General features: G+C 39.9%; 1 pseudogene; it reads right to left on the bottom strand.

The window, feature by feature from the left end:
• The window catches only part of LOC137879619 (MICOS complex subunit mic25a-like), a 52,800-nt pseudogene that overhangs the window by 15,631 nt on the left and 21,923 nt on the right, over positions 1–15,246 (bottom strand).

Below are 15,246 nucleotides of genomic sequence, written 5' to 3' on the forward strand. Positions count from 1 at the left end.
AGCATTGATGCGTTCGATACAGACTGAAGCTTTTCTTTTTCATTCGTTTGACCTTTTACTCTCGCCTTCTGTCTCTTCTGTGTTTTCTCTCTCCTTTTTTTCCTCTTCACACTCACTCTGTCAAGGATATGCCTGATTGAATCTGTATTAAACAAGTGCCTCAAAAAAAGGGAGAAAAACAGCTTGCCTTTACTCTGCACTTTACTCTGACACTTACAATCTGAATTTATACAACACATGCTCACACAAAAAAAAAGACTGACCCACGAACAAATACACAGTTTTTCCCTCAAAGAGCACCATCCCACTGACAAATGGATCTTTTGAACCAGTTTAAAAAAGACTGATTGCTTTTATTGTGAGCCTTTGCCTCGCTTTTATCGACCGTTTAAACTGCCAAATTCACCAATTGTTGTTTTTGTGCCTTTTATCTACTTTGCAGCAGTATCAGTGCATTTTGTCGCAATAATAATGTGCAAATTGCATCCAGTCATTATTGTTTCTTTTTTTAATGGAGAAATTGGATAAAATAAGCACTTTGTAGATAAGTGTAGGGTCTGAACATTATTTGCAAAAGTATCAGCAGAAAGCAGAATGCATTTCAAAGAGCTGAATGCCAAAACTGATTTTGAATACACTAATAACGGTGTAATCTTCCTATCAGAAAGTTCCAAAACACAGTGCCCGCCTGGTGACTTATAAATCCGCTCAATAAGCATGTGTCATTGATTTAGCGTCCTATCTGAAGTGTCAAACTAACCCAACATGCAGAGTTCTCAGAAATGAACTGATTCCGTTTCAGGACTGAAAGGATCATTGGTCCCTTCACCTTTTTGTTCCACCGTCAGAGTCACTGCCAAGCTCCTTCCAGGTCTCACTAATTAAAAAAATATTATCTGAAAGAGAAAAGGAGCTACTCCATGTACTCTGGCCAAGTGTGTTACTCAAAGGGAACGAGCAAGGACTGATTATGGTAATAACAAAACAATAGGAGTGGGAAATTGATTTTAAGTAGAGACGCGTGGAGTTATCCGTCACACACAAACATTCACACACATACTAGTACACCAACGCTCCCCACACCGGCGTACAGTGTGTAGCCCTCGCCCACCTTCTTGGATTGCTGGACACAGGTCATGTACTGTCTGGCCAGGCTGGAGCAGCGCAGGGTCTGCTGTGGATTGTCTCTGTAGCACTGGAGCACCTGGGCCTGCAGCTCGCCGCACACAGACGCAGTCTGTCGAGGTCTACGGGGGAACAGAGAGGAGAGTCAGTGGGACTAGAACACAACACCGCCAACCGGCAACGTCTTCATTCACTGTGTGCGCTCCAACCTCCTGGCTACAATCATCGGATTGTGCATTTCTGACAGTTGATTGGGTTGCATGAATTGCTCAGTATTGACAAAAAACATCAACAATGATTACTGAGTGATTCGTATTATCCGCTGTTTATTTATTGTCAGATATTGAGCAGTATTGTTTGTAAGCTAACATAAGCAAGCGTGGAATTCAGTAGGGCTGAATCACATGCTTCCTTGTAAGAATCACATTTTCAAGTAATTCTTATGTTTCATCTTCCTTTTGACATATAATTTCAGATTAATGCTATATTACTTTTTTTTGGAATTAAGAGTGACACATTATACCTTTTTAATAAAATAAAACAGCATGAAGGAAATTCTCTATAAATCTGTTCTGAATTCGGTTTGCTTTAAAGCTCATCACATTAGATAACTGTAGCAGTAAATTCCCCTTCATGATATGAAGAGAAGCTGCTTCTTTAACAACCTGTCTCACTGTCAAAGCTTTGACTTTAATTCTCAATTATGATTATTATGACATTTTGCTGACAAACTTCAAGCTGAGATCAGACTTGGACATAATAGGAGGAGCGTAAAAGTGCAAGGAGCAGAACCAGTGACATGATCGACAGATTATAAACAGCCATGAAACTAAAAAGTGAATTTTCCTTTAATGTTAAGTCAAAGCACTGTAAAGCTGTAAAATATATCAAGCACTATGCTAAGATAAAATGAGCTAAGGTGCAGTACAGTATAAATCTACAGTTTCAGTCTCTGATACTGGTGAAAAGATACAGTGGGGACCATTGTTTATTTGAGAAAATGAATTAAAAAAAACAATTACCAATATCAAATAAGTCAATCATTTTTACTGTAATTGCCAAATTGAAATTTTAAAACGTCAGGTTTGTGGAAATAATTTCAGAAAATAGGTTGGTGTGACTTAACGTTACTTACTTCACCACAGTATGAACAGCACTATCTGTGTGATGTCATTAAATCTTATGAAGAGCAAAATAAAATAAAAACACTTGAGAGTGTTTACGGTTTGTTTTAGTCACAGTTGGAGAAGCTGAGATAGTTTCAAAGGCTTCAAGGTGCAGCCTGTGGAGAAAGATGAATTATGCATCGACAAAGCAGCTTAGGAGTCAAAGTCAAACTTTCTCTTTTCTTTTTATCTTACTAACACATACAGTACATGTGGGTGTAGACAAAAGCACACAATCATATCCACGCACAAACAAGTACACGCACACATGCACGCACACACACACGCACGCACGTACACACACACACACACACACACACGCACGCATGTACACACACACACACACACACACACACACACACACACACACACACACACACACACACACACACACACACACACACAGGTAGTGAATGCTAATCCTACATGAGGGTAATCCTTGAGTGCTCTGTTGCTTGTAGTAATTTACCTGCTGTTGTGACAGAACTCGTAACGGGAAGGATAGGGATACGGATACGCGCGCACACACACACACACACACACACACACACACACACACACACACACACACACACACACACACACACACACACCTTATCATTCACAGTACTGCATCTTGTACAACCTCTCATATGCGCATTCAGTCCACTAGCAACAGAATAGAGCGCAGCATATTAGTACAAAATAAAATACAACAGAACAGCATGGGACAGAACAGATCAGAACAAAACAGAACAGAACATAACAGAATAGAAGATAATATAACATAATAGACCAGGATATAATAGCACAAAACAGAATACAACACAACAGAATAGAATAAAACAGGAAAATGTATTAAATTAATTCTCATTCGTGACAACTTTTATTAAGCTGAGATTGTTTTGTTGTCAACTGCTGTTACCGAGGTCAATAATGAAGTTCACCTCAACTAGAATAGAATAGAATATCTATATTATATATCTAATATAATAGAGGTCCTCTACCTCTGTGTGCACACTATGTGTAACACTAGACAAGACCTCTTGCAGACATTTATTATCTAATTTTCTAATGAACTTCACAATGTTATCCCGCAGTGATTATTCAGTCCGTTTACAACACTGAAAAAAAAGAAAGAAGAAGAGACAAAGAGGGGAAGAGTAAGAATTTGACGAGGAGAGGCATGGCTTCCTTTTACATGATGGGACATGCCTGTTTATTTTGGGAAGCTGACCACCTGACATTCACATACGCAATCATGCGCACAGACACACACGCACACACACACACACACACACACACGCACACGCACACACACTTAACTGCCCTCATGCCATCCCTCAAAGCAATTACAGAATCATGCACATACGAATGAGCGCAGTAGTCTCTGCGTTCACTGACAAATGCACACAATAAATTTGTGTGCGTGTGTTTGAACTGTGCCTCGTAAATGCACTGCACGTGTGTGAGATTAACTGTACACACGGATGACTGGGGGGAGAAATTCCTCCGCATTGTGTATTGTGTAGTCTGAGTGTGTGTGTTGTGTGTGTGTGTGCAGTGAAGGGTAGAGCGACAGGATTAAATAAATCACTGGCAGAGAGAATATTCATGAATAGAGAAGTGAATGCAACCTGAGAGAGAGGCAGACCTGACAGTGACTTATTAAATGATAAATAACCGTTGCAGCTCGCAAGCGTAGACAAACAGTAACCCATGGCAACCATCGCAATCTGCATTTTACCATTGCCCCGCCCCTCTGTGCTCAGGATGACAGTTGAATATTGGTGCACATTGTGTAATGTTTGGCAACAGATCATGTAGTTGGGGACACTGACAAGGTGTTATCGTGGTCTGTATAATTCACTAGCTGAGCCACAAACACAGTTTCAATCGTATTAAAGCAAGCTGCTATACATCTGAGCTGTGTCGGCTGGAGCTATCATTAAAACACGTCATTATTATGATAAATATGAGTTTGAAAAGAGAGGATTTGCCACGAAAACAAAGAATTTGTATTGTTGCACTAAAAAATGGAGATGGAGTTGTTGTGTTGGTCACTTTAAAATCTGTCGCCAACAATTTCAATCACATGATTAAAATTATACGACTGGCTGATGTTTGACTGCACTCTGACAGCTGGTCGGCATTCTGAATCACTCACTAAGAGGAGGAGATAACAGCAACAATAGCCCAAAGGTATTAACTCAAGCTCCAATAGAAAAGAAAAAAACTATTCTCAATTCAACAAGAGAAACTTTCTGATACCAGGAGTGTTTTAATAATGGAATCTGAAGCAGAAAATTGCCTATGCTAATCTCCACCAACTGCTTCGTTTGACTGAAATTAAAGGTGAGCTCTTATTAGAAAAAACATTAGCCGCCCCAGCTAGTTTGATAGCCAACTTTTGCAGGGAGAAGAAGCACAACAATGCTGTAATTTCTTTCTGCCTGTGATGTTTTGCATAAATACGTGCGCGAGTTGGGGCAGAAAGATTAAGTTCAAATTGTATTTCATTATTTTTTTTGTCTCACCTTGGCAGTGTGTGGTTTTCATGAAGAGAGCTCAAGTTGTGAGTTGCTGCAAAGCGTGACATTAGGGAATAAAGCAATAAGAAGAAAAAGGAGAAATTGTACAGGCGTAGCATTTTATTATTCTCTCTGTGTCTTAGTGTGTGTGTGTGTGTGTGTGTGTGTGTGTGTGTGTGGTGTGAACAGTTATTAATGCATGATGACATGGAATTAGGTCCTTTTAAAGCAGCAGCCATGTCATTGTACTTTTATATTTTATGTCACTGCTGGGGTGAGATCAAGAAGAATAACAGAGCATGCATCGGGTATTGTTAGAGGCTTTGTAAAGCTTTTATGATACTACCACAAAGATAACACAACATTACATTTCAACTGGCAGAATCACATCCAATGAGAACTACAGATGGATCATAAAGCCCGTTAAGGTCCGACTGAGAACTGACGGAACTCAGAAGCCACAATTATTTTGGTCGTCGTAATAATCACTTATCATACCTTAAAGTGATCCAACAAACTAAAACATAACCTCATAATCTGACAACACCCCAAAAAAAACTCACAAAGTGAAATCTTAAGTCTGCGTCTCAAATGAGAACAGCAATCAAAAACTACAAGCCGCGAGCTGAAGACAGACAGAACTCTGTCCGTATCTGCTGACAGCTGAAGTGCTGAAGGGAGATAGGAACGTAAAAACGTAGGAACATAGGAGAACAATTCGCTCTCTGTTAGCCTAGCTGATTGATCCCCACCAAACTCACTTTGCGGGAATATAGGGAGGGAGCGATGGGAGGGGATAAGGAGAGTGTTTCATTAAAACAGGTGACACGCGGGAACAAGATAAGGGGCACATGTGCACGTGTGGTACATCTCACCGCTGATAACTTTTCAATCAGCAGACCTCGCGGTTGGACGAATCACTCATGTTGCGGGCGATGTGGGGTGAGACACGCTCTCTGGAGCGTTTCGCTGCCACCACCTTCCATCGCTAGCCTTTCTATCATCAACTATTTCAATTCTGGTTTTGTGTCTTTTACTTTGTAACTTCACTTATCCTGTAAAAAAAACACTAGCTTTTCAAATCCGTACAACAAAAAAGATGAATAATCTCTTCCTCTGGCTCTCATCGAGGAGACTGTATTACAACCTGCTGCATGTTACACTGCTCGGCTAAATGAGTGTTAGGTATTCTACTGTATTTCAAATACATAATAAACTCGGATTACAGTGCACACACAGAAAGGGTGTGACTGTATTTGCTGCTCAGGACGCCAGTATCCCACCCCATATCCTTACATCACAAACAGTTGTTTCTGCATTTAGCATCTTAAAAGGTGGTATGAACGCAATGTCCACAGTTTGATTCCCATGTTTCCTGTCTCTAAACTGTGATGGGATGAAAATCTGTTAATTGATGCAGCAGTGAAAAATGTAACATGTATCTACTGTAACTGCAGACCAACTCTGAGCTGTCTGTAGTTCTTTTGCAGGATTGTTTGTGTGTGTAGGCGTTTCTATATATATATATATATATATATATATATATATATATACACACACACACACACACACACACACACACACTGTACAGAGGCAGTCAAAGAGAGGCATTGTAAGTGTGTAAGTGACAGCAGCCTTCTGTCTTAATGGTAAATCTTTGCTGGACCACACAGTGCAGACAGTTCTTGTCTCTTGTAATGACTAGGAGTCTTCTACCTTGTGGGCCACAGAGATCCTAACAGTTCGCTACCTGTCTGTTTCACTAATTGGACACGCCACACACACACACACACACACACACACACACACACACACACACACACACACACACACGTACAGAATAAAGTAGATATAACAAACCCACATGAAAGAAGGCTTTTAACCACAAACTGTCAGCAGTTACTTCACGGTGAATCCTCACAGAGACATCCACCTGAGGTTCCCTTAGGTTCTGTCTTTGCTAACACTTTGAGGGTAACAAGTTTTTTTTAAGAGGATTAATGTATTTTTTAGATTCTAAGGTAAGCTAAGCTGCAATGTTGTGGGTCTCTTAGGTGAGGTATTTCTGTGGAATCTGGGTAGTCTGATACCCCGAGGCAAGGCTAATGGATAAACTTTTCTAAAATGCCCCCATGTAGTCAGGCAAGGCCAGTAGAAAATAGCACTAAATAACATTTTACCACTCAGCGTGTCCCCACTCGAGGATACTGTTTTAGAGAGTGTGACCTGTCCAGGGTAGGAAAAGGGAGGCAATAACCCGAGAGGCTTCCTTCCACCCTGCAATCAACAGAGTGCCCTCCTCAGGTGTGAGAGGCAGCTTTTAGCTTCAACTTTTTGTACTCAAACTATAATGAAGCGGTTTGGAATCACAGCTAGGAACTAGCGGCTAAAGTGGGACCACCACAACTGTCAATAAACAACTGGAAATGACTAAAAGGAATTTGTAACGGTGGTATCCCTTATAACTAATTGAAAAGCACTATACCTGAAAGACCCTTCAAGGGAAACTGGGAATTAGCAGCAGCTATAAATGCTGTGATAAATTGCATTGAATAATTGTTGTGCAACTCTGTGTATTATATATTTGTCCCTATCAAATAAACATTAAATAATGAAATAAATGTCTTCCTCTGCTTTTCCTCGTGGTGAATCTGCTGACCTTAACCACTTCAAACAGAAAAGCCCCAATCCCCTCCTCCACCACTGAATAATGTGCTATGGCTGAGTCTGATCTCCAAAACAATCTATTCCATTTCTTTCCTTAAAATATGCATATTCTATTTATTTTTTCAGAAACTCACTCTTAAATGATCTCTTCATAATTACAGGATTATAGCGTCCGGACTTTTTCCACTCCTTATTTAGGTACCTATCATTCTGCTGGGTGTATTCTGTGCCAATTCAACCAAAACTATACAGAGGAAGAAGAGGGAAGAATCCAAACAACACGAGTCACCTGCCTTTGAGATCACTACTCTTCATTCTCATACCTAAAGAAAATATAAAGACAGAAGAGGATAGAAGTTCCAAGAAAAAGATGCTGAGGACAATAAATAAAAAGGGAGACGAAATTACAGCCGTGGGCAGAGGAATAACAAGTGTGCGTGAGATAGAAAAAATATTGTATAATTAAGAAAATGAGCCGATAAGAGCGAGATTCATAAGCAAAACTGGAGACAGAGAGGAATACAAAGACAGAAGAAAAAGACACAGTCTCGCTACATAAGGTGTTGGACTGTGTTCTCCCCCTCCCTTCAGCGAAGGGTAAATAGAATAATTACTGAGTGGTCAGTGTAGTGTGAAATGACAGCGTGACCACGGCACAATGAAACGCTGCCCAAATGCTGACAGAACATGACGAGCACGTGGCTGCTTGAATACAAAGTGTGCCTGTGTGTGTGTGTGGCAGAGATAGAAAAGGAAAAAAAGGGGAGAGAAATGTTGTGTGTGCGCAAAAATAATGAGCAACACATTGTGGCAGGACAAAATGTGCTTCTTTTGGCAAACTCATGCAGAATTGATCTTCTAACCTCTTCCATGCAGCGATGGACAATAGCAAATCCTTGCTAATGTAATCATTTGGACAAAATTTGGGACTTGAATTGTATGCTGTTAAATTCAACGGACCAGGTGGAAGGAGGCGGCAGGATGAGGTCACTGCCCATCATAGCTAGCAAAAAGGACCGAGTACATCTACTTTTTCCTCTTGCTGCTTCCAGGAAAGCACTAGTCTGCGCACTGCTACGCTACAATACTGACGTACTAATAACATTCACACATTTACTTCTAGGACAGCTTTGTTTTATATACTTCCTTTGTATGTGAGTTTAAATAATAAAGTGAGTGATGTCATGCGACTTAAGTAAGGAACAGAAGGGTGCTTTTTCAAGATACAGCACCTTAACAAAGCCTAATAATGCAAAGTAACAAACTAATGCTACACAACCGTTCAGTGACACTATACTGGTGACTTTCTTTCATTTCCCACCTTGTTAAGAAATTACTGGAAGTGATTTTGTTTGTGATTGAGTTTGTTGAGAATTAATTTCAGCCTCTGTGCTGCTGGCACATCAACAAACCCTTTAATGACTTGAGCCACAAATGTACTCATTCAAAATTATCCAATGGAAATGTATCTGTTCAGATATTGTTATTAAAATATCAATGCAAAACTTTCTAATTAACCCCAATATGAAATTATTACTGTTCAGCAGGGAGATTGTTTCTTTTTCTGTTGTGTTTTTTATGTTCCTGGTGAATCTTATTAGACTTGGATACATATTACACTGCTGGCAGAGGGAAAATAGTTAACTGCATTAACTTTTACAGGTTTTGTTTCATTTGAACTGAAATTCAGGTTTTAATAGTGAACGATAAGACGTCAGAACGAGGGTAAAAAAAAAAACAAAGGCTTTATGTGTTAATGGAAACTAAAAGGTGAGGAATGAGCATAACGTGAGTATAACATGAAAAAAAGATAGATCTGAATTAATCAGCCATCTTTCATCATTTTTGCAATAAGCATTGTCAAACGGGAAAATGAATGGCTTTCTGACTAAATTGGATTCACAGAGAATCTCCTCTCTCCTTCCTAAAAAGAGGTAAGAATGGGTGTTAAAGAGGGGCGTAAATTGGCAAGGCCCTCATGCTCAGGCAGTGCCAGTGTGTCGGTGATTCCCTGTTAAATGAATCTGACACGCTTTTTGACAGCAGGTGAAGTCTGAACTCTGTCGTCCCAGAGGAGAACTCCTGCTTCTTGTGAGATCGCACTGTTTCTGTTTTCCTACTAGCAGGATGGGGCCATTTAAAAAAGGCCAAGTCGTCCATAATCTATTGCCATGATGACCAAGCTGGTGGTGGCGAGAAGACAAATGCTAATAATAACATGCATCATTGTAGAAAATAATAAGAAAGGCGGGGATGTTAATGTTGATATCATAAGACACATTGGAGAGTGGGGAGAGATACCCAACATGCCACCACAATGTATACATTTTTGTACAAATCTATACATAAAGTACTGCACTCATTACAACAGAGAATGCATATTCCAAACCAGCTAATCAGGTTCACAATTCAAGTCGTCTCCCCGAGCACTAGAGAGAATACAATGAAACAACCAAGACAATGATACTCTGGTATATTTCAGTTCTCTTTGCCGTGTCTAATTAAAAAAAAGAGCAAAAAAGAGATAAAAAAAGTAGTAGGCTTAACAGAAACAAGAAAGAAAGACTAAATAAGCAGCAATTGTTAATGCTCTGTATTATCCATTAGGCTATTATAATGCCATTCTCATAAATGATGTAAAAAAAAACATGTTAATATGGGTCAAAATCGATCCAATATCTTCTATTATCTTAGAAGATGATAAGTATACTTGGAGAGACCACCGAACAGAAGCAGGTGATATAGATGAAAGTACTATAAATAAATAATTATCGCCTGAATATACTGTTTTGTTATAATATGCATGTAATGACAAAATCACATGATGAAAAATGGAAAATATGTTTATCACATTGTTTGAAATACTCGATTCAATAAATCAAAATCCTAAATTTATTTTCTCAAGTATTAAAACTGTGAGCAGTGACGGATGTCAGAAGTACTTAACTTGTCATTCATCTAAAGAGGGAAATACTAGTGAGCCCTGACACAATATGAGAATTGTGTTACAATAATATTATATGAGAGAGGAGAAGTGATAATTGTGTGGACAACCTGCTAGTCAGAGCTGGTCTCTCTCTGTCCTCCACTGTGCCGAGGTTTGCTGTGCTTTTTTTTTTCTAATTTGTCATACGATGTCTGCTTTGAATTTAGATGTGCAGGGTTAGCCCAGAGAGAGAAAAAACCCTCAACTAATATGTTATTTACAGGCATATTCAATCATTCAACTACTTAAGCCTATGATAGGCTCGTAAAAGCATACTGAGGCAGTAAGCAGCAACAATGTAATGAGTACACTGAATGGTTCATTCCACAGAAAATGGTGTTGTAAAGTAATTCACAGTATTTACCGGATGTGTGCCTCGGCTTTAGTTGCTGCCTCGTTGTACTGCTCTGCCGTCTGCTTGTAGTTGTCAAGGTTCTGGAGGCAAAGAGACAAAGAGACAAAGACAAAGGTGAAAATCCATTCAGTTGTATTATACAGCTCTGAAGAAGTTGCACTTCACTTTACATTTATAACATCAAGTGGGTTGCTCAGGCATGTGTTGCTTTTAATTACGGTTTTAACATTATCAAATTATTACATCACATCATTGCAAAACATAAAAAAAACACTATTGTCTAAGTGCTTAAATCAAGTCCTGTGAATTAGAGCTTAACAACTTGTATTATCTAGTTAACATCACCACACGTTTAGAGTTTCAATTCAAGCTCTAATGAGCCAACGATGATGAGAAAACTGCTTAGAGCACCACGCCAAATGTCACATTTGTTGACAAATCTGAATGCTGATAGCATGTTGGTACTCTATAACGTTTCAAGAAACGGTGGCATTTAAACAAGCAATCGCTGCACAGGTGGGGCCGGTGCCCAGAGGGCGAGGTCACATAACGCACACCTCTACAACAGTAATCAGTGGTCACGGTGTTAACTATCCTGCATTGACCAGGAAGTACAGAGCTGCACCGACTAGGAAGACATCAAGAGTATAAGTAGTCTAAAATGCCCCAAAACACAAGGTGAATCTCTCTCTTTCCACCCTCTCATACACACTCACTGCGTAGTAATCACCATTTTAAACCAATAACCACAGCGCTCACGCTTTTACTTAATTATTCCCTATATTCCCAACAGATGGGGTGATAGGAGAGGAAGATAATTGAAGTGACTGAGCAGGGAAAGAGATGGGATCAAACACAAACCCTCCTCCACAATCCCTGGCCCTTCCACTCCTCCAGTGCCCCCCAAGTCATTTTCATATCTCATTATTTCACGCTGATCCGCAGACATGCCTCTCCTGATCGGAATGTCTGGTGATGGAGAAGACTCAAGTAATGTCATAGCTGTCTTTTTCCTTAATCCTATCTGCTACGATGCACTACAATGTAAGAATCTGCGCCTCGATCCTTTTCTTTCCTGTTCTTTAAAGAGAAAGTAAGAGACAGTGAAGTATAAGTCATGAGTCTAGTATGAAGGAGGAGAGGGTATTGTATCCGAACCCAATCAGTGCTGTGGTATCCGCCCAGTTCATTTCAATCTCCGTCATCCCAGAAACTGCTGCAGTCCACTGAAGAAATAGGGCAAATTAAGAGTTGCTTCTGTGAGAGGACTTACAAAAACTCATCCATACTTTGCCATGTTTGTGGCTTTGGTGAAGGAAGATGACATCTCCATTCTTACTCTGCCTAAAATGTTCTGACCGACTCGGAAACAGACATATTAGCACAACACCTATTCGAATCACTGAAAAGAAATTGTGGCAGCAATTCAGCCATCTGAAACCAGTAGATTACCGTATTTTTCGGACTATAAGGCGCACTTAAAATCCTTAAATTTTCTCAAAAATTGACAGTGCGCCTTACAATCCAGCGCGCCTTATGTATGGTTACTTGTTGTGCTTATTGATCGATTTTATGTGGTACAATGCGCTCAAAAATCTGTCGAAATATGTAAGTACGACTTTGGTAAGCAACGAAGCCGCTCCGCTCAATGGATATTCGGAGCATTACGGTACGCTGTGTCACTACCTGATCGGCCCCGTAACAGGAATGAAATGTCTAAACTAAAAGTCAAAATCGATCAATAAGCACAACAAGTAACCATCGGTCGCAACTGTCGTCCGAGCTTTCACGAAAGCTGGAATCATCACTGAACAGCCAAGTACCGATAACAGCAACAAGACTGACTCGGAAAATGACGAGAGGGATTCGGGCATTCTTGATGCCGAAATCGCACAGCTGTTTCACTCAGACACTGAAGATGAAGAATTCGATGGATTTGTGGAAGAGGAATGAATCGATAAGTGAGTGTATTTTTCTGTACCGGTATTTGTTGTTACAACTGAGTTGAATAAAGTTTGATTTACCGGACTGTGTTGTTTTGCTTAATGCGCCTTATAATCCGGTGCGGTTTATGTGTGAACATAGACACGTTAATTCACAGTGCGCCTTATAATCCGGTGCGCCTTATAGTCCGAAAAATACGGTAGATCGACAGCAGACTTAACTGGAAGGCCAACATCAACGCTGTGTACAAGAAGGGGATGAGTGGACTCTTTTTCTTGAGGAAACTCGGATCCTTCAACGTGTGCAGCAAGATGTTGGAGATGTTCTATCAGTCTGTTGTGGCCAGTGCACTGTACTTCGCCGTAGTCTGCTGGGGGAGCAGCTTTGGAGCCGGTGACACCAACAGACTTAACAAACTGGTTTAGAAAGCTGGCTCCATCATTGGCTGCAAACTGGACAGTCTGGAACAGGTGGTGGAGAGGAGGACACTGAAGAAACTATTATCCATATTGGATAACCAGGACCACCCTCTCCACCACCTACTGCAGGGACAGCGGAGCACTTTCTCCAACAGACTGATCCAGCTCCGCTGTCATAAGGACTGATACAGGAGAACATTCCTGCCTACTGCTATAAGACTCTATAACAAATCACCTCGGGCCAAATCATTCACTGTTGGTTAAATCTTTGCACTACTGTTTATTTAGTTGATTTAATATTATTCTGTTATTCTATTCATTGTGTATATAGTGTGCATTTTTTATATAATATCTTTACTCTGTTATTATAATTGTATATATTGTGTATTGAAATGTGCATTTTTTTTTTTCTGTATCCTATTGCTGCTTGCAACTAAATAATTTCCCCTCGCGGGATCAATAAAGTTACTATCTATCTATCTATCTATCTATCTATCTATCTATCTATCTATTAGAAAAGAAAGAAAGAAATGTGTCCAACTACAGTTTACATTTCTTATGTCATCTGAATTTGTGTCCCGTTTTGGTTGTCATGATAATTCACAATTCCATACATCGCTAGGTGTAAGATTTTATTCCTGCCAGATATGTTTTCTGGCTGTGTTATATTGGATTTTCCAGGACAGGACTCAGGATTTTACTCCTCCTGCTGTTAAGTCTCCCAATTGCAAAAATGCGGTCTAGGTTTAAATACCACACCTTGACTGCAGCTCCGAAAAGATGAAGCACACTTCATCCAATCATCATGTACCTTTGGAATAAAAGACAGTTCCAGACCTCAGAACCCCTGCTCCGGTGGTTTATTAATCTACTAGGCATTAGACATTACAAAAAAATACCTCTGAAATCAAGTCCTGGATTTATAGACATTAAAGAGAGAGGAGGTCTCACTTCTTACTGAAGAAGAGCTAATACAGGGCTGACTCCCTGGGAATTTGTAGCAAGAAGTTAGCCACATTTTAGCGTCTTAGCTTTTAGCCTCAGGTCAAGGGCTCAGTGGGTACACTCAACAGAAGAAAGCTGAGCTGAAACTTGAAAGTCTGTTTGCCTTGTGGGACATCCAGTGTTGGAGCAAAGATAAAAAAAAAAGTCTCCACAGGGGCTTAAACCCATGAGTGCCTCAGATTATGCAGGACATAGAGAGTAGGGAACCAGCAAGAAGATGGTTTAAAGGTAAAGAGAACTTCTCACTGACGAGACCACGGCTCTATGTTGTGCGTTTGGTGGGGTCAGGCAGTAGCTAATATAGTGCCTCCCACTATAGGAAGAGGATAAACAAATGAGCACATTTAGCAACGTTAGCATGCGTCAGAATTCTTCATTTACTACATTCCCTCCTCTAGCTAACTCTCTCTTGGCCTTGGAAGGGTACAAACTCGGAAAAGGGGTGGGAAGTAAAAAGCAGAAAAGAGAAAATTCCTCATTGGCTTCCCACCCCTTTTCCGAGTTTGCACCTTTCCAAGGTCAAGAGAGTGTTAGCTAGAGGAGGAAATGTAGCAAGCGGAGAATTGGGTGATTGAAAGTGTAAAAATCTTTAAAAAACAACGACAACCAAAGAAATTCTAAATACCAACATCTGGTTTTAACAGCACAAATCGCAGCTTCAGTTTTAAAAAAAAATGCCTAAAACAGATGAAAATCGGAAAATAAACATTTATATATAGATTTATATAAATACTCATATGTTAGGTAATGGATGCTCTACTCCAAACTCAATAGGTATGCAGCTCTCATCCATAAAAACTATAAAATCATAGAATTCCTTTAATTTAATCCAATGCATTGGTAACCAAATGTTTAACTGGTAAAATTGCCACGACTGCTTGAAATCAGTCCTTTGCAAATAGAATATGTTCCCCTTATCGCCTGGTTTGGTAAAACATGGCCACATATCGTTAAATAGTGTCTGTGCCATGAGCCAAAACCAACATTAGAAAGCAAGCTTGTAAATCATGTGTTCCGGAGAGATTCTGAGGAATCTCACAATTTGGGGGGTTCTTCTAAATGGGAACCA

Source organism: Cebidichthys violaceus, unplaced genomic scaffold, assembly GCF_023349555.1.
Source record: "Cebidichthys violaceus isolate CVI_PGR_0920_01 unplaced genomic scaffold, fCebVio1.0.p SCAF_25, whole genome shotgun sequence".
NCBI lineage: Eukaryota > Metazoa > Chordata > Actinopteri > Perciformes > Stichaeidae > Cebidichthys > Cebidichthys violaceus.